At 40.2% G+C, this 25,300-nt stretch overlaps 1 long non-coding RNA gene across 1 annotated transcript in view; it reads left to right on the top strand.

The window, feature by feature from the left end:
* Positions 1–25,300, top strand: part of LOC148132059 (uncharacterized) — a 43,887-nt gene that overhangs the window by 6,315 nt on the left and 12,272 nt on the right. The window contains exon 2 of the long non-coding RNA XR_015747552.1: positions 8,755–8,879. This is a non-coding gene — a long non-coding RNA (uncharacterized LOC148132059). The remainder of the gene's footprint in view (positions 1–8,754; positions 8,880–25,300) is intronic.

Raw genomic sequence — 25,300 nt, 5'->3', positions numbered from 1 at the left:
AGGTCTTCAAATAAAGCAGAAAAGGAAAGGGATATTCAAAGATAATAAAGGATTATTGTTGTTTCACTTTGCTTATTTAGTGAGGTTTCCTTGGAAAATCTTTCCTACTGTAGTATGTGATTCTCCCAAAGTATGTTTCTGTAAACCTTGATACCCTAAGGATCAGTAAAGCAGGATGAGCTCAACCAAACAAGGGCAGAATATGTGTGCTGGATATTAAGCTGGAATTCTTTTCCATGCAAATGCAATATCTTTCACCCCAATTCAACCAAATTACCGAGGATTATAGATTAATCAGGACCAGTTTGTTTATTTATTTAAAAGACACTGATGGCTGCCCATCTTAAAACACAAAGCTTCACAGCAATAATAAAAACCAAAGACTCACAGCAATAATAAAAACCAAAAACATCATTAAAAACAATAAAACCAAAACCTGGCACCTTGGTAAATCTCCTCCAACATATCTAGCAAAACTATAGGAGAAGAGCCAATTACATGAATATTCATATTCAGTGCAAAAGCCAGGAAAAACTATACTTCGATAATCTCTGGTCATTCCTGGAAACTGTGAGAGTTTATAGGTTTTCAAAATAGGCTCTTCAGGAATAATATTTTCTCCCAATCTATAACATTGCATTCATTTATTTTCTGTAACCCACTTGGCTACATTTTGGGTTGGACAAGAAGTGGGTGGTTGCTTCATTCAACCCCAAAGCTTAGCAACAAAGTGATTTCCTAAGGAGGGAACAGGAAAGTCTAAAACTGTGTATGTATGCACCTTGGTAACATAAATAAAACTCTTGCATCTCCACTCTCATCTTAGGGTCAGTGAGCCGCAAAATTTCCCACTGTGGGGAGAGAGAGAAAGATGCAAATTTTCTACTCTGGGCTAGCCAAACTGACTCTCTTTTATGTCTGAAGCAGACTAGTAATAGGCAGGTTTTTTGAATAAGCAGCTGGATGGATGGCAATTTAAACAAATTTAAATTTCAAGTTTCATGGATTTTGATTGCAGAGAAGAAAGTTCAGAAGGCCTTTTGCAGTCATTTTGGCTTATGTGCAATGATTGATGATACATATCCAAGAAGTACTATTCCTGAACAAAGCTATGGATTAATTTGAAGTGAATTTGAAGAAATGCTGGTAGGTTAGATTTTTTAAAAAATTTGTATGAGAATGATAGAGGTATGTCAGCGACTGGAATTGAAATATGTTGTAAAGTGCTAGCTAGAAGGGACAATTTCCTAGAGAAATTGCATGTTTATGGCTTTCAGCAAGACCTTCTCTTTCCTTTGGGATATTAACATGCCAAAACTTTGACGCAACATGCTCTGGACATGGAAAGATGTCAAGATCAGTCTCTACTGCCCAGGAACGTTTTCTGATCAGTCAGTCTTATATTTTTAGACTAGTGAGATAGTTAAATTAAATTACATTATAGTATCTAATTTAAGAAGACCCTTAACATTGGCTCAATTTGGTACTCTTCATTTCTTTAATTGTTTTGGAAGACGGATACCAAAAAAGAAAGAGAGAGAGAGAAAGGGAGAGAGAGAAAAGAAAAGAAAGAAGAAAGAAAGAAAGAAAGAAAGAAAGAAAGAAAGAAAGAAAGAAAGAAAGAAAGAAAGAAAGAAAGAAAAGAAAATACATATGCTCCTTGACTGTTTTCATGTGATACAGGAACCATAGAATCTATTACCTATGCTTTATTCTATGATTATCTTTTTAACAAGTAGAATCTGTTTTAGTATTTTAGTGATAAAATACTCAAATCATTCTGATATCTTCTATACACAAACTCTTCTTTTGGATCAAAGGAATTATACCTCCCTGGGCATTGCTGAATTCTAGTCCCAACCTTCCTTAACATAGTACAGTGATGCCTAACCCCTTAATAATACTGAATAAGTATATAAATAGAGCTTATTTTTTTGCTTCCTTCTGCCTTACCTTAGAATTTTAATTTTAAAAATAAAGGTAAATTAAAGAGTGGAATTATGTTTTATTGATGTTTTAATAGTCAAATGAGGAAAAGGAAGTAAAAAATGCTTTACGAATGTTGACAAATAGTGAAGCCACAGGCATAAATGTTGTAATTAGAGAACTGCTAAAATATAGATGTGGTTTCCTTACAAAGTGGCTATGTGACTTGTTTAATGTGTGGATGTAGATTGCATCTGTGCTTGGAAGAAATATACAGATGAAAAGGTATAAGAAGATATGCAAAACTACTACAGGTAGTATTTGACTTAAAGTTTGCTTAATGACCATTCGAAGTAACAATTGCACTGAAAAAAGTGACTTATAACCATTTTTCACGCTTATGACCAATGCATCCATGGTGGGATTCAAATTTTTTTACTACCGGTTCTGTGGGTGTGGCTTGGTGGGCATGGCAGGTGAAGGATACTGTAAAATCTCCAGTCAGAGGTGGTATTTGCCAGTTCTCCGAACTACACAAAATTTCCGCTTACCTGTTCTCCAGAACTGGTCAAAACCTGCTGAATACCACCTCTGCATCCATCCCTATGGTCACGTGTTTTATGCTTGGCAACTGACTCATCCTTATGACAGTTGCCGTGTCCGAGGGTCTCATGATCCCCTTTTGCAACCTTCTGACAAACAGTCAATGGGGGGAGCCAGATTCACTTAACAACCATGTTACTAATTTAACAACTGCAGTGACTTCACTTACCACATGTGGCCAGAAAGGTCATAAAATGGGGCAAAATTCACTTACATTTCTCACTTAGCAACATAAATTTTAGGCTCAATTGGTCACATGTTGAGGACTACCTGTAGCCTCTTGAGTACAGTAATTGTGTGATAGTATTGTGGTAAAATTCTGCTCCAAAGGTGGTGAGAAATGACTGGTTCTTCAGTCTCCAGCAGCTGATTGAGAACTGTATGAATGTGATAAAGGAAATGTACTGTATTTTGGTTAATTTTAAAAAAAAAGCTGAACACGTAGAATTGTGTCAGTGTGAATATAGAATTTGCTAATGATTTTCATGATTGTGGAATTGAGTTGAAGCTGAATGCCCTGAGGACCTAAGATGAAAATAAACCATGAATGAGACTTAATAGAATGTTTAGACAGTGGTTCAACTTTAAGGAAAGAATAACAAAGTGTGATCTCCCTTGTTTGTTTAAAGATTAAAAGTATGTTGCCCAGGAGTATGAGCATATCATTATTTTTGCCCAGAGAGGATTCGATAAGAAGCCAAAAAGAACTACAAATAATGTTAAGACTATGGATTAAATATATTAATATATATAATTCTATACAGGTTGTTCAAAGTTACAACACCACTGAAAAAGTGACTAATGACCATTTTTCACGCTTATAACCATTATAGCATCCCCATGACCATGTGATTTACCTTCAGGTGCTTAGCAACTGACTCATATTTATGACGGTTGCAGTGTCCCAGGATCACGGGATCACCTTTGGCGACCTTCTGACAAACAAAGTTAATGGGGAAACCAGATTCACTTAACCGTGTTACTGATTTAACAGCTGCAGTGATTCAATTAAGAACTGTGGCAAGAAAAGTCATAAAATGGGACAAAACTCAAAATTTAGCAAATTTCTCATTTTGCAACATAAATTCTGGGCTCAATTGTGGTTTTAAGTTGAGGACTACCTATATGTTGGGTCAGAGTTATTTCCTTACCGGATTCCCCAACATTTCCCCAAATTTTCAACAATGGCAAAGCTTCTAATGCCCTTGAATATGACCAAGATAAGGGGGGCACCAAGAGCTCTGCCCAGTTTCAGATCATATTGCCACTGCTCCAATAGGAGCATCCAATTCAGAATCTGACCACTATCCTGAATGGGCTGTAGATCAGTAGTCACCAACTAGTGGGCCAGGGACCACTGGCGGTCCATGAGAAAATTTTGGTGGTCCGCAGAGAAATGTCACCCCCAAAGCAATTAATCCAGGCTGTGCGGGAACACAAGGCTTGCGTCACTTGCATCGCGAACAACACAAGATAGTGAGGGGAGGGGGGAACTTGGCCCACTCCCCCACGTGGGCTGCTGGCCACCGGGCTGCTTCTTTCCACTTCTTTCTTCTTCTGCTTTTGGCTGCATGTAAGGAAAGCAGCAAAAGTCTTCTTTTCTCTCCCCCAAACTCCACCAGAAATGAGTCTTTGGGACACTGCAAGGCATCCTGCTCCAAAAGGCTGCACTGACACAACTGAGAGCAACAGGTCTCACAAAGACTCATTTCTGGTGGAATTTGACTTCCTTGCATGAAGCCAAAAGTCTCTCTCTCTCTCTCTCTCCCTCCCTCCCTGAGAATGGAGCTGGAGACAGTAACCTGCGATCCCAAATAAAGAATGATTGATCAGTAGGAAAACAAAGTGGAGAATTTTTCTGAAAATTTTTGGGGGGATTTTCCCAGGGTCTCTGGTCCGTGGGATTTAAAATTATGAGTTTGGTGGTCCCTGAGGTCCAAAAGGTTGGCGATCCCTGCTGTAGATGACCTGGCTGTCTTGGAAGCTATGAACTTTCAAGCCACCACATTCCCAGGGAAGAGAAATCAAAGTCCCCTTGAACCAGAAGCTTGGGTAACTCCACTGCCCACACAGAAAAGGCATCAAGGAGCTCAGGTGAGAAGTTTGTTATGCAGCAGGGAGGTTGATACGATAGCAAGAATCCCAACTGATCCATAGAGCTCAACTTAAGGAACAAGTTCACAGCCAGGGCCCCACAAAACCATAGGAAATTCCTTGCTGACAATCGCAATACACCCAACCCCTGTCCCAAAGTCTTGATTGACACCACACTTGAAACTCAGCTGGCAGATTTTACAAACAGCATCTATCCCCTTCATGACCCAGCTAGATGTTGGTAATATGTTTTATCATGTTTTTACTGAAAAAATTAAACCTGGTTTTTAGTCCAGTTGCCTCCAGAAAAAGCACCTTTGGGACAACCTGACCTGGATGAATGACAATCTCTACAGACTTGTGGTTTTTAGAAAGTAGGTTTTGCCTAAAAACTGGGTTTAGAAATATTCCCAAGTTTCTTAATTTAAAAAACAAACCTTTTTTTGTCCAATTAGTACTTTTATTATGTTCTAGCAATATCCCTATGTGAGATTTTCATACAGTGACAGAGTTAACAGATGAAATGCTAGCATGTGACGAAAAATGTCATGTTTCAAGATTTAATTTAAGTATAATCCCTCATTAAAGCATAGCTGAAGGGAAGAATATAGTCTCATTCATTTAAATAAAGACTAGGATTTGCGTAACAATCATATGCTAGTGTGCCGCAGGAGACCTTTTTTTTCTAATTACCACTCCATTAGATTATTTTGATTACTACATTAGCCTCCATGTAAACAATCTGCTAACAAAAAGTGTTGCTTTGCACTAAATGCTCAGCACTTCTATCCCTGTTCATATGTTTCATTGCTGTATCTGAATATGTTACGTTTAAACTAAGTTTTCATAGCTAATTTTGTCGTTATGCCCCTCTTCTTGTGCAAATCAAATTATTACTGGATCTGATAGATAGTCACTTCCACTGATTGCAATTATTTAACCTTCCTATAACCTGAGCTACAATTTTGTATTTCAGTTTAACAGTTCATGTGATGATTCTATCTGGTTTCTTCCATTAGAACAGGGGCGTCAAACTCAAGGCCCGCGACCTGGATCCAGCCCACGGGGTGGTTAGATCTGGCCTGTGGGGCCACCCTGGAAACAGTGAAGGACTGGCCTGTGCTGCCTCTGCCAGCGAAAACAGAGCTTGGGAGGACCACGTGCAGCCTTCCCAAGTTCTGTTTTCATTGGCAGAGGGCTGCAGGAGGTCATTGCAGCCGAAAACAGAGCTCAGGAGGCCGTTTTCACTGGCAGAGCACTCAGGCGCCCCCAACGTGAGTGATGTCAAGCTGGCCACACCCACTCTGGCCCACCGAGGTCAAATACAACCCTGATGAAATTGAGTTTGTTTGACCCCCCCTGCTCTAGAGCCTGAAACAGAGTATTCCCCTCCAAGGAGAGTTTTACATTTGCTCCTCCACTCCCAACCCTCTTTTGACACAAGAGTTATAGTGCTGGAAGACACACAAAAGGGTCATCTTGCTGGCAGAATCATGTACTGTTTGAGCCAAAGTCCTTCCAGGCCCCCACTGAAAGCTGGCATAAATAATTCCTCCCTTTTAATTTTACTGTACAGAGAGTAATGCTCCTGCTCCATCTTATCTGCCATTCTGGGGGGATTTTGGACGAGACATTTGGATGACAAGCCAGCCTTGCTGACAAAAGGCTTTCATCCAAGAACCACCTCCTGAAGAATGCGTGAGACTGACCGTTTAGCTTAGCCGGGTGAATTTACAGGCAGGAAAAGTTGACTTTAACTCAAGAATCATGTTTAAGTTACACAGCTTCTTCGCCTCCTTTGCATGTAAGCAACAATGGAAGAAGGAAGTCAAAATTTAATTCTATTTGTCATAGCTCCAGAAAAGGCCAGATCTTTGCTGCTGCAGCTGCTAATATAGCTACAATTAAATATGTAAACAATAAATAGGATGAGACCAGCCATGTGTTTAGTAGACAGTTCTAAGTCACAAAGATTCTAAGGTCTGTGGCCTTCCTTGTTTGGCACCATTAGCAGTCTTTGCAAAGCAGTGCCAGGACAAAAGCTATAATCTCCCACAGAAATGGCCATGCTTTAGCCCACTGATGACACAGAGTAGACAATCCCTGTATGAAAGTTCCAGGAAAAGAGAAATCATTTAAGACAGGAATCTCAACAACAGAAACCTTGCAACTCCTTTATGGTTTTGGTGTTTATTTCAGAATAAGTTTTTTGGGGCTACAGTGCATATCAGATGGATGAACACGCAATCCTTAATTGCATATTTGAATAGGAGGAGGATTTGTGAATGATGAGGCCAGAGTAAAGTGATACAAAACAATACAGACCATAATCAAGAACTGTGCTACTAATAGCAGCTATTTAAAAGCATCGTCAGTCATAACCCTGTGGTCTTGTGTTGGCAAACCAGTGAAATTTCATTAAAATACATTATCCCATGATACACGTGCTATGAACTTTTTGACAGGTTGTAATTCATCTGCTTTACACAGGAGTCTCTAGCTTTTGTAGCACTTTTCTTACATTCTCAAAAAGAGGCTTCCCTGGGGAGTTTTGGTTTGGATTCCACTGGGAAAAAAAAATACACATTATTTTCTATGGAATCCTGAGTTTCAAAAAAAAAAATCAATGTTCATTGATAATTTAGCAAGATTCCATAGTATCTCATGAGAAGGCTGAAGCATTGTTTCTCTTTCTTTCAAGGGGAAGAGACTCTGGAAACTTGGTGGCATGTACAGGTGACAGAATACACTTAAGTCTACCGTATCTGGAAGGTGAAAATAAAGATAACCATTCGGTACCAGCAAAGAAACAAAGAGATCTCTCTTTGCTGCCCTCTAGTAGTTCTTTGGATTTAGCAGTACAGATTTGGTAGACCCAATTTTGACAACAAAACTCTGGTAACAAACTCGAGAAGGAGAAATAATCATTTAAGACCCTAATCCCCAGTCCGTGGGCCAGTACCAGTCCGCAGCCTGTTGGGAACCAGGTCATGCAAGCAGCAGGCGAGTACACAAAGTTTCATTTGCACAAGTGACAGGCACACACGCAAAACTATTCCCTCCTTGATGCGTCCACAGCTGGTTCACAGAGCCAGAAGCGCTGATTTAAGACATACCAGAACAGGAAGGCCTGGATTTTTAAACTCATACCTTTTTGTAAAAGGATTCCAATCAAGCTCTGCATAGGGTATCATAAACAATATAGCAATAGCACTTAGACTTATATACCGCTTCACAGTGCTTTAAGGCCCTCTCTAAGTGGTTTACAGAGTCAGCATAATATTGCCCCCAACAACTTGGGTCCTTATTTTACCCACCTCGGAAGGATGGAAGGCTGAGTCAACCTGGAGCCACTCAGAATCGCACTCCTGGAGTGAGCCGTGAGTTAGCCCTGCAGTACTGCCTTCTAACCACTGTGCCACCAGGGCTCTGTCATCCAATAAAAACAAGACCTTTTCAGTAGTCCTCGACTTAGTGACTGTTCAAATTAACACAGCACTGAAAAAAGTGACTTATGACTGTTTTTCACCGTTACAACCTTTGTAGCATCCCTATGATCATGTGATCAAAATTCAGATGCTTCATACTTACGAGGTTACCTTTTGTGATCTTCTGACAAGCAAATGGGGAAGCCAGATTCACTTAACAACCGAGTTCACTGATCAACTGCAGTGACTCACTTAACAACTGTGGCAAGGAAGTTCATACAATGGGGCAAAACTCACCTAGCAAATGTCCCACTTAACAATTTTGAGCTTAATTGTGGTCATAAGCCAAGGACTACTTGTAGATACTTCCCTAAGGTTAACTGGGCTTTCCTACTTATAAAAGTAGAAGAAAACAGATTTCTTACCATTTTTAAAAAATGAAAATCAAGCCATTTATTAACTGAAACTGGGAGCCAGATATCGATACACAGTTTTGTTAACTGGGTTTACATTTTTTGTATCAGGTGTGTTTTATAGTATACACAATTTTACAGATGCTGTAACTGAAACAGATATTTTGCTTTGTTTTTTTCTATGGGTAATTAATTAAGATTCATATGCTTGCAAACTGAAATAGCAGCAATTATATATTTCCCCAAGGTAATAACTTGTTCCCTGATCAGAAGCTTTTCCCTTGTCGCAGGAAATGGCGCTATTCAAAATGTGCATAGCTGTCTACAGTTCAATTTGCAAGTGATTACAGCGGACTCAGTAGGGCGTCCTTGTAAAATCAACTACTGAGCATCACAGCAGGAAAATGGATGAAATGTAAGTCAAGCTGCAATTTAAAAAGCAAGTCCTTTTGCACTCAGTCTTATTTACCTTCAAGCAGACATTCATAAGTTTAGGCTGTAAGTTATTTTGCAGGCTTGTTAGACTGACATCCCACCTTTTATTCAGAAGATCAAAGGGGCCCGACACAAATACTGATTTTTCCCATTGTTTCTCATAACAACAACCCCATTAGGTAAGAGTGACTGGCTCAAAGCTGCCCACAGAATGCAGCCAGCCTCCTTTCCCTCACGTTCTGTAGCTATGAATTGCTTCAGACAATGAAGATAATATTCAGCCAGCATTTCAACTGATTATTGGTAGCCTTTATCCTATAGGAGGCTGATCATTCGAAATCCTTCTGGCCATCACAGTTCTTCTAAATCGGGGTGTCAAATTCCTGTCATCATGGCAATGTCACATGACATATTGGGACTTTTTCCCTCCTTGCTAAACCGGGTGTGGGCATGGCCAGTGCATGATGCATCTGGCCCGTGGGCCGGGAGTTTGACAGCCCTGTTCTAGATGTTATCTAAAGCATTTTTTCCCTTTTTCTGTCCAAAACTTCTCAGCATTCTGACTCCTTGACTGACCTACCAAAGGACTAATATAGCCCCAGGCTCCAAAAATCTGGAGCATCCCTAGTTAGCAAACATAATTTCAGATTCAGGTGTCATAAGAAAGAAGATTTTTGTCCTCAGGACTGGCCTGTTTTCAGATATATCCAGTGGGGTGATGCAGCATTTCAGATTTGAAAGCCAAGAGACACTTTGGAGCATGCATGGGTGTGAAGCAATGGCTCTGTTGCTGTTTCCTGAGATTGCACAGCAGCTACATGATCCCAAGAAGAAGCACAATTGATCTGAATTTTATTGCTCCTGCATGCTCCAATACACCATTTTGCCTATCCAGCCCATCCCTTCTTCTTATTTGACCTTTTTCAAAAATGAAGAGCCCCAAATATTGTCATTTCTCCCCTCTCAGGAGATATTTGCTTTAGTATCTTGGTACTTTGCCCTTTCCCGCCTTCCTTTCTTTTTTTATAGCCTTTCACCATCCTTTTTAAAGGTTTGTTGATTAGAACAGTAAACAGTATTCTAAGTTCTACGGTGCTGTTAGTTTTGTATTTCACATCTTAATGATTGCTAGCAGGGGAGTAGTCTTTTTCACAGAAACCTTATGCTGAATTTACATTTTTGTTGTGCTGTCCATCACAACTTGTGATCTTTTTCTCTTTCACCACTACAAACTTCTGATTTTTGCCCAAATGTGAACCAATCTACTGTATGTTTGTCTACACGGAACCTATATTTGCTGTTTAAATTACCATTAGCGAAGTCTGTTCCAGCCTAAGGGCAATTTTTCCCAAAGCCAGTTGCTGTGTCCATTTTTTCTTTGTTCATTTGAGGTCTGGAAGAGGCAGGAGTTACATCTCTGCAGCCATCAGAGGAGATGAGGCTGGAAATCTGGTCTCCTTTTGCATTTTATAGAGCTCACAGGATGAGTTAAGCAGATGCTCTAAGGCAGTGATCCCCAACCTTTTTTACGCCGCGGCCCGGTACCGGCATCAGCTGGGCGCCGCGGCCCGGTACCGGCATCAGCTGGGCGCCGCCATCTTTTTTTGATGAAAAAGTGCTTCCGGTGACCTCACCGGAAGCACTTTTTCATCAAGATAAGCGGCATCACGCTCGGTGAGCTTTTCCGGGTAGAAATGGCTTTCTACCCAGAAAAGCTCACCGAAGCGCTGGCACCGCCATCTTTTTGATGAAAACGTGCTTCCGGTGAGCTTTCTACCGGAAAAGCTCACGGGAGCGCTGGCGCCGCCATCTTTTTGATGAAAGCGTGCTTCCGGTGAGCTTTCTACCCGGAAAAGCTCACGGAAGCACTTTTCATCAAAAAAGATGGCGGCGCCAGCAAGCCAGCGGCCCGGTAGGACTTGTTCCGCGGACCGGTACCGGTCCACGGACCGGTGGTTGGGGACCCCTGCTCTAAGGCTTCCAGAAGCTTACCACTCATTTTTTGCTTCTGTGCTAAAATTCACACCCTGATCATTCAGTGGCTTCCTGCCAGATTGACTTCCTCTTTGCTCACAAGATACAGACCCCATATGAACAATTAGAATAGATGTTTTGTGGGCTTTAAAGTTTATATTCCACTATTTACAGATGCATTGAGTACAGACTGGAGGACTCTTACAACTCCCTGACATGCCCTTTGCAATCACCAGAGCCCCATTCAAGATTGGTTCAAGCTTTTTCTGCCCCCCCCTCCCAAAAAATGATTTTGGGACTGTTAGGGAGCCTTGAGGAAATGCAAGCACTCCTCTCTTTTGGCGGGTGGGGGAGGTGTTTGGGGATTGTGATGTGTGTGTGCATGTTGAGTCTGGTCTCTGGGTGTTATGTGAATTTTATTATATGTATACTGTGTATATATGTACAATGACAATAAAGAATTCAATTCAAATTCAGATACCTCTATTGACCTTGCTGTCAGAAGCTGACTGGGAAGGTGGTAAATGACCCTGGAATATTGAAAACATTGTAAATATTGTGCCAAAATTGTCTGAATTTTGTTCAGATGACTGGGGATACAGTAGGGTTGTAAGTGCAGAACCGTTTTCAGCATTTCATTGATATATGGTGTTGTATTGCTTTCAGCTATTAAAATACCAGTATTTCCATTAAATTAAGTTCAGTCGTCATTCTGTGGTCACTACCTTGTTTAATCAAACTGGGATTGAAATTGACACAGCATATTTATTTGCTTGATTTGTACAGTGTTTATTCATTGCACAATACCTTTTCTTTATCCAAGATACATTTTTTTCCTGGCCCAGTCCAGTCTCTGTCACACACAAAATGCAAGATAATAAAATCAAGCAGTTCTATGTATATATGAAATGAATTTTCCTTGTGACATATTAAGCTGTAATTCGGTTTCACAGATCCGTCATCTACTTCTTCTTGTCTTTTCTGTTCAGTTCTCTTTTTCCCAATTACCTATAATCTGAATTCTAATACTTGTACATGAGATAAATATATTGTCATTCCCAATGGGTCTGTGATACACCTCTTTTTTTCAGAATTCATTACGACTTTATTGGGAGTGAAAATGAATCTTGCATGGTAGAAAGACAATTCCTTTAGAAGAAATGATATTAGTTATGATAGGTCTCCTATTTAGCTTGTCTTTTGCAGAAAGTGGGTCCTTTCTTAGCCTGGCTCAATGAAATAGGTTTCCTTAAAAATACTTAAATTAGAATACCTTACACAGCAAAATGTGAAAAGATAGGAGGAGGCCATCTAGCAAACGGTATGAAACAGATGGAATAAGTAACACATTAAAGTAAATATCATAAATATGAGACCATAAATCATGTGCAGGAAAGCAGGTTCTCACAGAGGAAAGGAGAAATGCTATCTGAAGGCAGAACTACTGGCTTTAGATTGCAGGGCTGTGAAAATACGGCTGAATGGGAGTTGTGTTCTTTGTCCCTGGAATATATCTTTTCTAACAAAAAAAGGGGGGACAGATGGCAGGAGTACTCAACCGCCATTAGCCTGGTTTCCCTGTTTGTTTCTTCTTCGGTGAATTTGAATAAAAATGTTTTCAGTATGTTTACAATAACACAGTTTAGACCAGAATATTTGGAGGCCCCTAGAGATAATGCTGAGCTGAGCAATGCTTATGTGCTTTTGAGATATTATTGTAGTATTTTGTAGAAAATTCTAAACAGAATTTTCAAAAAAATAATATCAAGTACCCCTGCAATCCTTTGAGGTAACTTCAGGCTGGCTGATGTTTTCCTTTCATGCTTTTGTTTTTGTTACATTCAAAAAAAGATTCAAAAGTTTGAATTCAAGGGATATAAGGATGGTAATATTTCCCACCCCAGTAGCGCTATCCGAAGCTTTGTAATACGATTTTAAATTACGCTCAGACTTTTCTGAGATTGGACATCTACCCTGAGGTTTGCTATGCTGGTCTAACCCAGGTTGGATTTTTAGATACAAAAATCCTGCTAGTCACTGTTAGCTATTAGCTACTGTAAAAATGGACCCGAAAGAGGATGAGAAAGTTGAATAAAGGCCGAAGAGAAAACCAAGGAGCTGCCTTCCTCGTGTCACCCTCTTAGCCTGCTCAGTTTCCAATGCCTTGAAAGCATTTTCCAGCTGTCTTGTTATGTATGAGTTGGTAGCCGGAGGCTTTACTGGCCTCCGCTTGGTCTGCCTCTCTCCGCCCACCAGGCTTCACATCTCCATTCATCTGGCTTTGTGTCAGTTCAGAACCAGCTCTGCATCTGTGCAACTGCAGAATATTCCTGTTGTGTTGATGTGATTATAGAATAGAATAGAATAGAATAGAATAGAATAGAATAGAATAGAATAGAATAGAATAGAATAGAATAGAATAGACTACTTTATTGGCCAAGTGTGATTGGACACACAAGGAATTTCCACAGAATGTATAGGATAGAAATCTGCAGATAGTATAGTAAATTAGGATTCTACTATGAAGAATAATTCTCTAAGTTATCTGCATCTGGAACAAGGCTGGAAGGGGTTTGCTTTTGATCTGCTTTTACCCTTGTTGTTGCTGTTGCTGCTGTTACAATATGGCAGCTCTGCTTTGCTTGTGGAACACCTATTACCCTAAGGGAGGTAACTTGTGCCTCACCTACCTCTGGGTTCCTGAATGAAAGCAAGCATTCTGCTTCCCACTCTCCCTAAAGAGCTTCAGCATCCTGTTCCTAGCAATTGCTTAGCCACGTATCTTTCCTCTCCCGCACACTCCAGCTCTTTCAGAACGATGCAGCCATGGTTACAGCTTCTGGGGGGAAGAACTTGATTGCAAAACTACCAGCATGTGATCATTTCACCAGCACAACTTGCAAAAGGCTTTTAAATTCAAGAGAAAAAGAGTGGGGAATATGGAGTTTATTGCAAAAAAAAAAAAAAGGAGAAGAAAGGAAGAAATAAGGGTTGTGTATAATGGCAAGGTAGAAATGTAAAAGTAAATTGAATCAATAGGAATCGTTTCCTGGGGAGGTCATCTGTTGAACAAAATGGATTGGAGTACTTAAGAAGAAGAATGCATATGGATAGAAATCAGAACATGTGTGACCAGTATGAAAAAAGTGTTTTGAAGGGGCTGGATCTTATAGAGAGAAGGAATGAGGTTCAAATCACAAAACAAATACATGAAAGAAGACAAATGGGTCAAGGGCCCAGAATATCATGATTGGGTGGATTTGATGAGATCTTGAAAAAAAAAAAACTCACAGAGGCAAAATGTTTGCAGAACAAAAGGTAATGTATGAAGTGTGCATAATGTATGACATGGTAGGAACAAGGATGCGTTGCAAGAACGGAAAGATGTGGATACTGAAAGGTGTAGCAACATTTATTCATTCAGTGATTTTAGATAGATAGATAGATAGATAGATAGATAGATAGATAGATAGATAGATAGATAGAGAGATAGATAGATAGATAGATATTCTGTCTGTCTGTCTGTCTGTCTGTCTGTCTTACTCTGTTTTGCTTATCCCAAAAAGGAACAGTACAATAGGCAGGCAGGCAGGCACAGAAAGCTAGTTTTATATGAAGAAAGAAAGAAAGCTTTTCCTCAGTAATGGCTCCAATTTTCTTGCAAACCATCAGGCAAACATACATAGCATGTTTTTCTTCTTCTTTCAGCTTTAGAATGGAATAGAAAGGAAAGATTTTTGTGAGTCCAGATGGACAGCATCTTAAGGCAAAGTGCTTGATTGAATGTCATTGTTTGAACTCTTTTATCCAGCATCTAATGGGAGGATTGATTGGCTCCTAGTTTTCTCTGTCTCTTCTTGGCTTTCTAGTTGGCCAAATTGACACAGAAGTGAGGTTGCCTTAAAACTGGTTTTTATTTTTTATTTTTATTTTTTTGAAAGGCTGAATGGTTGATAAAAGTAGCAGCTTGACCATCCAGCTGAAGCAGGCAACAGAAAGCCTCAATGGCAAATCACTTGCTGGTGTAAATGCTTCCAATTTTAATCTTCAGCATCGTGAGGTAGAATTAGGAAAGGTTCTCATTTGAGGCCGAACAGCTGCTGCCAGTGACAGTAGCTTATGTATTTGAGCTAGGTTGAAAAAAGCAAACCTTTCCCCCTTATTATCCCTGCAAGATCCTATTCACTAGTGGCAAGGTAAGAAGAATACTCTGGATGGTATATCTGGCTAATCATAGTCTAAACATGCGTATGTTATTCTGCAACAAAAGATACAATTTGAATCTAACTAGATCTGATTAGATATACCCATGAAACATGGGCACTAACCTCATAATCAATACAAAAGCTACAAGTGGCACAAATATCCATGGAAAAGATACATGCTCAGCATCACAAGACAAGATAGAAAGACCTGCATATGGATGAGAGAACAAATAAAAATATACGATGTCATCAAGAGAGTAAAAGAATGGAAATAGTCTGGTCACATAGCAAGAAGAACTGATGGCAGGTGGACCAAGACAATCATAGAATGGATCCCACTTGATAAAAACCATCCATGAAAGAGACCTAAAACAAGATGGATTGACAACATCAGCAAGTATTGCAGGCCCAAATGGCAAACGAAAGCTCAAGACTGTATTGGTTTGAAGCATGCAGAAGAGGCCTTCATCCTGCAATGGACACACAATAGCTAGAATGATTATGATATCTGGTTAGATATAGGGCAAGATGTTTCATCATTGAGATCCAGTTTGGTGTGGTGGTTAAGGCATCAGGCTAGAAATCAGAAGACCATGGGTTCTAGTCCTGCTTTAGGCACAAATTTACCTTCTTCCTAGGGCCGAGAGAAAGTGATGGCCCAAGATTACTTGGGTGAACTTGGGCCATCACTTTCTCTCAGCCCTAGGAAGAAGGTAAATAACCAACTACTTCTGAAAATCTTATCAAGAAAACTGCATTGGTCATGATTGAACAGAAGAAACAATCATCATTATACTGTAGTACAATTTTCTTGTTATAGGATGGGCAGCTGTATAAATGGTTTAAATAAATATTTTTTTGGTTTGATGCCTTGTCAGGCATTATTTAATAGGTTGCTTTTTACATATTTTATACTTTCTGTATATTGCAATTGATAGTCATAAAGGCTGTGAATGTCAACAACGGCTATAACCATACAATACCAAGACCAACTTTGTAAATGTTAATTGTGATCAGCTTATTTTTACTAGCTTCACATTGTGTGATTCCAATTTATGTAATTAAGTTTATAGGTCAATGCACTGTGAAGTCAAAAAAGATAAATTCAGTAAATGGGTTTAAGTCTGCTGTCTGAGCACAGTCAACATTGGTTCTTGAAATATATTAAGAAAACCAAAGGGCTTCTTGAGTGCATAAAATATTTTATAAGACAGAGAGCCTAATCCAAATTAATATTATCAATTTAAGAAGCTTTAATAGCTTGTCATACTATGGAAACTTTTCCTATTAATCTTGCATATTTGAGGCATTGGCATCAATGAATAACAAGCAAGGAATACGCTTCTATTTTCAGATTTTCTTGCTGTAAAATAAAGTGCTTCTCTGAATATAAGAAGCAAATTCATGTAGAATGCGATGTATAATTGCTTCTATTATTCTTACATTATAGTTATTCTCTGAAAACTATTAACCAAGAAATCTTTGCTCATAATACCTATGTTGAGAATTATTTTTAAAGTCATTTGTTTTAGAACTAATGAGCTTTTGAACTATTTGTTCTGTTTTTTTCAATATAAAAAAAAGTAATTCAAAGCCTTGAGTTGGTCTTCAGGAGCCACATGCAGTAACTGCTGCTTTATCTGAAAAAGCAGGTCTTGAAAACAATCTGAGCATGTTTTTCATAAATTACATTATTAGGCCTGTTTTCCTAAACTTACATAGCTTAGTTGTGATGAGTATATATCCAATAGAGGCAGTCATCAACATACAACCATACGTGAAGCCTGCACATTGCACTTGTACATCACAAAATAGATCAGGCACATGACCAAACTGATTTTATAACTCTTTTTTTTTTTTTGGCCAGAATCATTAAGTGAATATGGTGGTCAGAAAGCAGCAGCTGAAGTCATTAAGTGAACTCAAGTTTTGCTATGGGTGATGTTTTGCCAAAAGCTAGAAGTGTTGGTTTTCTACAAAAGCATTGTAAAAAGCAACCGCATGACTATGGGCTGTTGCAAACGGCTGCCAACGTGGCCTTCTTTGCTGAGCTCTCAAAGTTTGGTTATGTGACAAAGGAGACAGCCCAATCATCAGAATTTTAAATCCCAGGTCATATATCTCCTTTTCGGGTTGGTTGGAACTTTGAATGGTTGCTAAATGGCCCATTGTAAGTCAAGGACTACTTTTAATGGAGCTGAAAACTTCTCAATTATTGATTTAGTGGTGGGACCATGTTGTTGGCCTCATGTCTTACTGACTACTCACTTTGTGAAAAGAAGACTGAGCTAATTAGGTACTTGGTCTCATCTAGCAAAATTCTTCTGGTTTTTATTGCCTCAACAGATTATACTTTTCAGATGAATTGGAAAAGGACTAATGTTTAAGAAAGTTTATATATTTTAGTATCTGGAGGCAAACTGAGAATTATTACCTTCCTTAGTATTAGCAGTTGATGGAAAATCCTATGAGTTTGTATAGTTTTGCCTGTCCATATACATGCACAAATATATACATATATTTCTAGAATACCATTATTGACAATCTAGCCTCCTGTATAAATTTAGGAGTATGGTCTAATCTAGGTCCATAGGTATATATATTAAAAAATTATCCTTGAAGAAGCACAATCTGTATACATGAAGATGTACAGAACTTCAGGAGTTATTTTTTAAAAAAGGACTGCAGTTCATGTAGAACTATGAAGACAGCCCATTGCTGAAGTTCTTTAAAGGAACCATATATCTTTTCCTGGGAATATATCTTTGAATTTGCAAATTCCAAAGCACTTTTTTGGAACTGAATCTGCAGCAAAACATATAAGGGCTCCATTGGTGGCATCAACAACATCAAAATGGTGAGTGTAATTTGAGGGCCTGCCCCCTTTTAACACGCATCCCATGCATTGTGCATATGCAAAATGAAGAAGGACTTCAATTGCCCCATTGTGTCCACCTGTCTGATATTACTCACCCCCCTGAAGAAAATCTAGATGTACAGCCTTATTATGCATGGGAGGTAGTAATTGCAAGAGGGATCTTGGAGTCCTAGTGGACGATCATTAAATATGAGCCAGCAGTGTTCTGCAGCTGCCAAAAAAGCCAATGCAGTCCTAGACTGCCTTAAGAGAGGGGTAGAATCAATCAAAGTTAATACCACTCTATAAGACCACACTTAATACCTTGGTAAGGCCACGTTTGGAATACTGCATCCAATTTGGTCATACGATGTGAAAAAGATGTTGAGACTCTGGAAAGAATGCAGAGAAGAGCTACAAAGACGATTAGGAGACTGGAGGCTAACACATATAAAAAGCAGTTGTTGAAATTGGGTACATCTAGTTTGATGAAAAGAACTAGGTGTTCCAATATCTATGGAGCTGCCACAAAGAAGAGGGGGTCAAGCTATTCTCCAAAGCACCTGAGGGCAGGACAAGAAGCAATGGGTGGAAACAAATCAAGGAGAGAAGCAACTTAGATCTAAGGAGAAATTTCCTGACAGTTGGAACAATTAATCAGTGGAACAACTTGCCTCTAGAAGATGTGAATGCTGCAACACTGGAATTGGATTGGATAACCATTTGTTGGAAGTGGTATAGGGTTGCCTGCCTAAGCAGGGGGTTGGACTAGAAGACCTCCAAGGTCCCTTCCAACTCTGCTATACCGAGGATTACTCAGTGAATGTTAATAAGATCTCTTGCCATACCAAGAACAAAGCATGTGAAGTAGAAGCTGTGATAGAAACTCTCACTTTTTCCAACTGTCAAGTGTTGAACTGCTATATAGAATTGGATGGTTATACATGTAGGCAGCTATCACAGAAGAGCCACTTAAGGCCATTTTGTAGCCAGTGGTTTTCTGAAAACCTACTGGTTAATTCTGCTAATGAATAATTCTCCATCAGCTGGCCCAGAACTTAAAACTCCAATAGAGATGTAATTGCTGGTTGACCCCAAATTATTGATCTCAGCCCTTTTACCAGCTGCTTTCCATTGCTCAAGGCTGGATGATGGGGAGATGTATGCAACCAGTTAGCTTTTGTCACTGAACAGCAAGTGACCTAAATTCTTTCAAAAGCAGTATTGACTTTTCCAGAACAGACGCATAATGAAACACCACTTCTGCTTTCTCAGGCCCAGATAGGCTCTAGAGATAAATTCATGTCTTAGCTTTTTTCTTTCCATGCACCAGAACAAGAGCCTTTTACCTCCTGCAGCGTTTCACTTTTTTCTTTTTAGCGTTGTTCCTGATTAAAAAACAAACAAACCAGGAAAAAATGGTGACCGTTGGGAAATTCAAATGGTGATGCTTCCCATTGCTGCCAGGAAATGCTTCTCCTGCTGAATTTTCTGACCAGAGCCATCTGACCAGAGATGAAACTAGGCCTCAGTCTTTGATGGAAATCTTGCCTGGTGCAGAATCCAAAGATTAGGTCTGCATCTTAATCAGGCTATCCCTAAACCTCACAATGCTAATAGTTTGTGTCCATCACCCACAAGAGCTCATTAAGGGTTGAAAAAGAGTCCCACAGTTGCAAGCGATGAAAATGAGAGCTGAAAGCATTCAGGATTAGAGCTGTGATCTTTTGTGATTAACAGAGCAGAGGGGCAGAAAAGCCAGCCTGGAGGGGGAGAAAGTTAAGATTCCTTCCAGGTGAAGGAAAGAGCAAAGGCAGAGTCAGACCGTTTCTGCACATGGCCCTGATGCCTGCCCATTTTCCCCCCACCCACTGGTAAGTCCTCTTTGCAAATCTTTCCTCTAAAACATCGGATTGCAGATAAAATAACAAGCATTCACACATCCAGGGAAAGAAAAGACATTCTTTGCTGACTTTCAGAAGAAGAATCCAGGTTGTTATTTGACTGAGCTTTAACTAGCAACTTGGTTTGATGCTCTAGGTCAGAGGTCTCATTCTCATGGCCCGCAGGCCAATTGCAGCCCGCAGGATGATATCCTGTGGCCCCCACCATGATATGAAAGTATAATATTAGTGCGTTCTCCATGCGTCGCTAGCTGGCTAAACACTTCTATGTGTGGCCCAGCCTCACCCAGCCTCTGCCTCCAGCGGCCCCCAGGTAAATTGTGTTTGAGACCCCTGCTCTAGGTGGATAAAGCCGGGGGTGGGATTCTACCAGTTCGCACCTATTCACTAGAACCTGTTGTTAACATTCTAAGCAGTTTGGAGAACCGGTTGTTAGAAGAAATTACTGGCCTAATCCTGTAAGGAAGGCAGGAAGGAAACATTCTGGTGTTGCTTACAGAAACTGCCTCTCCGTTAACCCTTATTACGTTCTTGGCAGGACTAGACTTCCTGTCTCAGGAACGTCTCTGGAGTTTTTCCCCCCTCCTTTGCTGGTACTTTGCTTGAGTGGAGTGATCATTCAAAGTTACAATGGCACTGAAAAAAGTGACTTATGACCCTTTTTCACACTTACGACAGTTGCAGCATCCCCACAGTCATGAGAGGCCAGGCGAGGAAATGCGTGCCTTGATGTGAGTGATATTGAGTTGGCCACACCCAGCCAATAACATGACCACCAAGCCACGCCCACCAACTAAGCCACACCCACAGAACCAGTTGTTAAAAATTTTTGAATCCCACCCCTGGGTAAAGCATTTAAATGTGCAATGATAAAGCACCATATAGTTGGCAATGGGTTGGATCCAAATATGGCCCCACCCAGCAGTGGGATCCCACCTGTTCCACTACCAGTTTGATTATCGTGCTTGCATGTGTGCCAGTGGTGGGAAGGATACTGTAAAATCTCCCAGTCAGGGGTGGTATTTGCCGGTTCTCCGAACTACTCAAAATTTCCGCTACCAGTTCTCCAGAACTGGTTCAGAACCTGCTGAATACCCACCTCTGGTGTGGGCGCCCCTAACGCTCACACACAGCTTTCCGCATACCAGCTGAGGCCTGCAGAGCCAATCAGCTGAGAGGATAAAGAAGAGAAAAGCGCAAGGGCCGGTGGGAGGGCCAATCCTGCGCTTGTCTCTTCTTTCTCCTCAGCTGATGGAGGCTTTTTTTCTTCCTCTCAGCTGATCGTCGGAGGCTTTTTTTTAAACTGCCTGTTCTGCTGAACCGGTCCAAACTGGTAGCATACCACCACTGTTCACCCCTGTTCTGTAGATATATTGATCGCTTTGGCTAACAGAGGAATCCCGCTGAGAAGATGTCGAGGCAGTTGCAGAGTTAATCAAAGATGCAGAATTGCTTGTAATCAGTCCGTGGTCCAATACACCGATTGACCGATTGTGCTGTTTGGACATAATGAGAAATAAAGCAGGGATTTGTTGGCAGAAAAGAAGCAAAGAACGCTAGAGCAGCTGGGGGAAGTGCAGAAAAGGAGAGGCAAAGTCACAGAGGAGCAGAAAAGCAAGCTAGGTTGGGCAGGTTAGAGAAGAAAGAACAAAGTAGCAGAAAGAGTTTGTCTTCGCCCCGCTTGAAATCCCCCCCAGGTTCGCCTTCTCTGGCCAGCTCTGTGTTTTTCAGACCAGCTGCTGCTCCTTCTTTCTGCAGTTTGATGCCTCTTCTTCCGCTCGTGAGCAGGGTCAGCCCAGGCCATCTGTAGAAGGATGCTCTGTTCCTCAGGAAGACACAAGGGTCTCTCTGTGTGACTGCAAAAGCTGCCTCCGCCCCCACCTCTCCGCCGCCGCCTCCGCCTCCTGCCTCCCTCTCTCTCTTTCTCTTATTTTTGTTCTGGAAATAATGTTGCCTTCCTTTAAAAAGAGTTTTAAGTAATGACTCCGAATGATTAATTGGTCCATTGAATTAAGCAATTATGAAGAATCATACTGGCTTTGAATCTGGTGTAAATTAGCAATGTCTTATCCTTTCCTCCACTCAGTGATAAAAGGTTTGGCTTTCTCTCTCCTGGAAGAAGAGCGAGGCAATTGCCCTAAACCAATTGGACACGACTCATTTGCATGGAAAAGTTGGCCTCATTGGGTTACATATTGTCTGAGGAGCTATTAGCACTAGCCAAGCCATTGTAATAATAAAGGTGTGCAGGACGAGAACCAGAAAGACCCAGGTTTAAGCATACTTTCAGCCAATGTTCACTAAGTGCTTTTGGCCAAGCACTCTTCTCAACCCAATCTATAGGATTGTTATTGTGAGGGAACATCGGAAGAGGAAATTCTATGTATGCAGTCTTCAGCTTCTTCAGCTTCTTATATTAAAAGTGGGGGTGAGGAAGAAGGAAGGAAGGAAGGAAGGAAGGAAGGAAGGAAGGAAGGAAGGAAGGAAGGAAGGAAGGAAGGAAGGAAGGAAGGATTATGATCATGCTTAAGACCAGTTTATACATGGAGGATAATGAGTCAGCTCCAAGCTTCATTAGAAGAAATAGATTATCTAGATCAGTGTTGTCAAACTCATGGCGTCACGGCAGCATCACATGATGTAACAGAACTTTTCCCCCTTCGCTAAATCGGGTGGGAGCGGGGCCAGCACATGATGCATCCAGCCCACAGGCCACCAGTTTGACACCACTGATCTAGATCCATTCATTGTGGTTTTAGCCTAAAGTCTGACATATTAACAATCAAGCTCTCTTGATTTTTGTTAAGTGAAATAAGGAGGTAGTATGTTTGATTTCACCATTCACAACTTTTGATACTGTCAATCTTGCTGGACCTTCTTTATGAGATGAAGCTGAAGATTCGGTGATGTAGCAGTTCTACTTGTATTGCAGGTTATTTCTGCTCAGCCTGGTGGCATGTGAGCTCTGCAAGCTTTCACCTTTCTCCTTTTTAAAATCTACTGAGATAAATTAGCTAAGCGCCTTGAAAAAGATGTCCTCAGTATCAGAATGACACATAGTTCTATTTTATTTTTTATTTTTTTGGCACTGACTAAACTTTGAAATAAGCTGGATGACAATCCGTACTGTGAAATTGAATCGTGAAGTACAAAGGCATTGTGGATCATCTTAGATCATCCTTTAGATCTTCTTAGAGCATCTTTTATAAGTGTTGACTGGTTTTTCACTTATGGTTTTCCTAAGAAGGAAGCCTGTTTATGATATACATGGTCTGGTAAACACTCTACACCATTGGATGGATTGCCCTGTTTTGTTATATATGAAATTGACATGCAAACAGCTTCTTGTATTATAATTGTCAAGTATGAGCTGATTAATACATAAAATGACATATTGATGATGATGATGATGATGATTTTAATAATAATAATAATAATAATAATAACAACAACAACAACAACAACAACCACAACAAATCACACAGTCAGCCAGGTGTTCAGACTGGGTTTGGCATTTTTGTCTACCTACTGAGTCCTTACCAAGGACCCGGGATAGGCAAATCTGGATCTTTGATGGTGTTACAGATATCGCTGCAGGATGGAAGCTGTTCCAAGTAAAGCAGTCTTCTGCAATTGACTGATGGCAAATTTGTCAATGCCTATGGTGTTCAGGTGGGGCTCCAGTTGTTGTTGTTATTGTTATAATAATAACATTATGATGACTATGATGACTATGATGATGATGATGATGATGATGATGATGATGATGATGATGATTATTATTATTATTATTATTATTATTATTATTATTATTATTATTATTATTATTATTATTATTACATTTATAAACATAGGACCAGCCCTACTATATCCAGTCAAGGCCCATCTTTGTCCAGCTTTTTGTTCTTCATAATGGCCAAATACTCACAAGCATGAAATAGAAACAAAACTCCTTTTTATTGTTATTCATGTGGAAGAGGTAAATTATATTCTGTCTTTTTCCTTTGCAGTTAGAGTGGTTATATGAGAAGGGTTTCCCTTCATCCCCCCCCCGGTAATCAGAAAGTAGATTAGCTTATGAGAGCCAGTTTGGTCAAGTGGTGAAAACAACAGAAACCAGGAGACTGTGAGTTCTAGTCCTGCCTTAGGCATGAAAACAGGCTGGATGACTTTAGACCAGTCCCCCTCTCAGCCCATGATGTCGGGCTCAGGTGACAAACTAGTCAGTCAATTCTTGTCACAACTAGTGGATTAATACTCAGTTGATCCCCTCAAAAAAGTGGACCCTACGCTTGTGGGGAAGGAAAAAAATTGTTAGGTTGAGAAAGTGTTTATGGCCTGCTGTTCAATGAAATCTGTGGCTCAATGGTGACTTCAGCCTGGTCCTTCCAGTCCAACACTGCATGATACGTTCACTTTCTTCTAAGCCACAGGTGTCAAACTCGATCGCATTGCGTGAGGTCATATGACATATCATGACTTTTTTTGCCTTTGTGAAGCAGGGGTGGGCGAAGCCTGTGCGTGATGCATCTGGCCCATGGGCCACCAGTTTGACACCCCTGTTCTAATCAAAGTAATTTGGTTATTATTTGCAATTGTGTCCCATTCAAAGTGTTGGTGTTTACCTTAAAAGCAGAGGTAGAAAACTTGTTCAACATTGTACCATCTTCCCCATTTTTGTCAATGAAATTTGGCAACAAGTCATAGAAAATCGGTGGTGACACAATTTTCTACTGGAAATTTAGTGAGAAACAAAATAAGGGGGAGGGTGCATTGAGCTTTTGAATAGGTCAAAACATACCTTAAACAGATCGTCATCATCATCATCCAAAGCCAACCTTCCTCAAAAAATTGTGGAGCTCTACAAAATTGTCCATTTGCATTTTGCAAGGTGTTATTATGCCTTGCTTTCCTACATTCTTGAACCATCAAACATGGTATTTAAGGATGCTCCCAACTGCAAAATAAAATAAAATAAAAATAACCAAAGCCTTCAAAATGCCTGATGAAGCATACTTTCCTATAACAATCTATTTATGCAATAATTTCTTAGAAGAGACTTCTTGTAACAGTGTGTGTGAAGTGATTAATGAAAGAAACGATGACAACAAAGCATTTCTGCTGGAACTGAAATGGAGTATTGGTGCCACCTACATGGCAGATAAATGAATATTTCATCAATCTATTTTTAGGGCCAGATTTCCAAAGAGAAGAAGATGCCAAGTTTACCGAGCATCTTGTTCCTGCAAAGATAGAGTTAGCAAATAAGTTGCCGATTGTCAGCTCTTTTGAAAAACTTTATTATTATTATTTTTTATGCTTACAACAGGAACTGAGCTACTTTAGGCAGGTTTCAGGGATGCTTTTAAAGAGGCGCATATCTCTGTAATTTTGAGAAGTGGTTGTGGGCATTTTCCCAAAGTAACCGCAATAGAAGGGCTAATTTACAAAAGTGTTGCTA

Source organism: Notechis scutatus, chromosome 2, assembly GCF_049901735.1.
Source record: "Notechis scutatus isolate UNSWTSFEM ecotype Mainland chromosome 2, rNotScu1.2, whole genome shotgun sequence".
Lineage (NCBI taxonomy): Eukaryota > Metazoa > Chordata > Lepidosauria > Squamata > Elapidae > Notechis > Notechis scutatus.
This window is presented reverse-complemented; position numbering and strand designations above follow the sequence as displayed.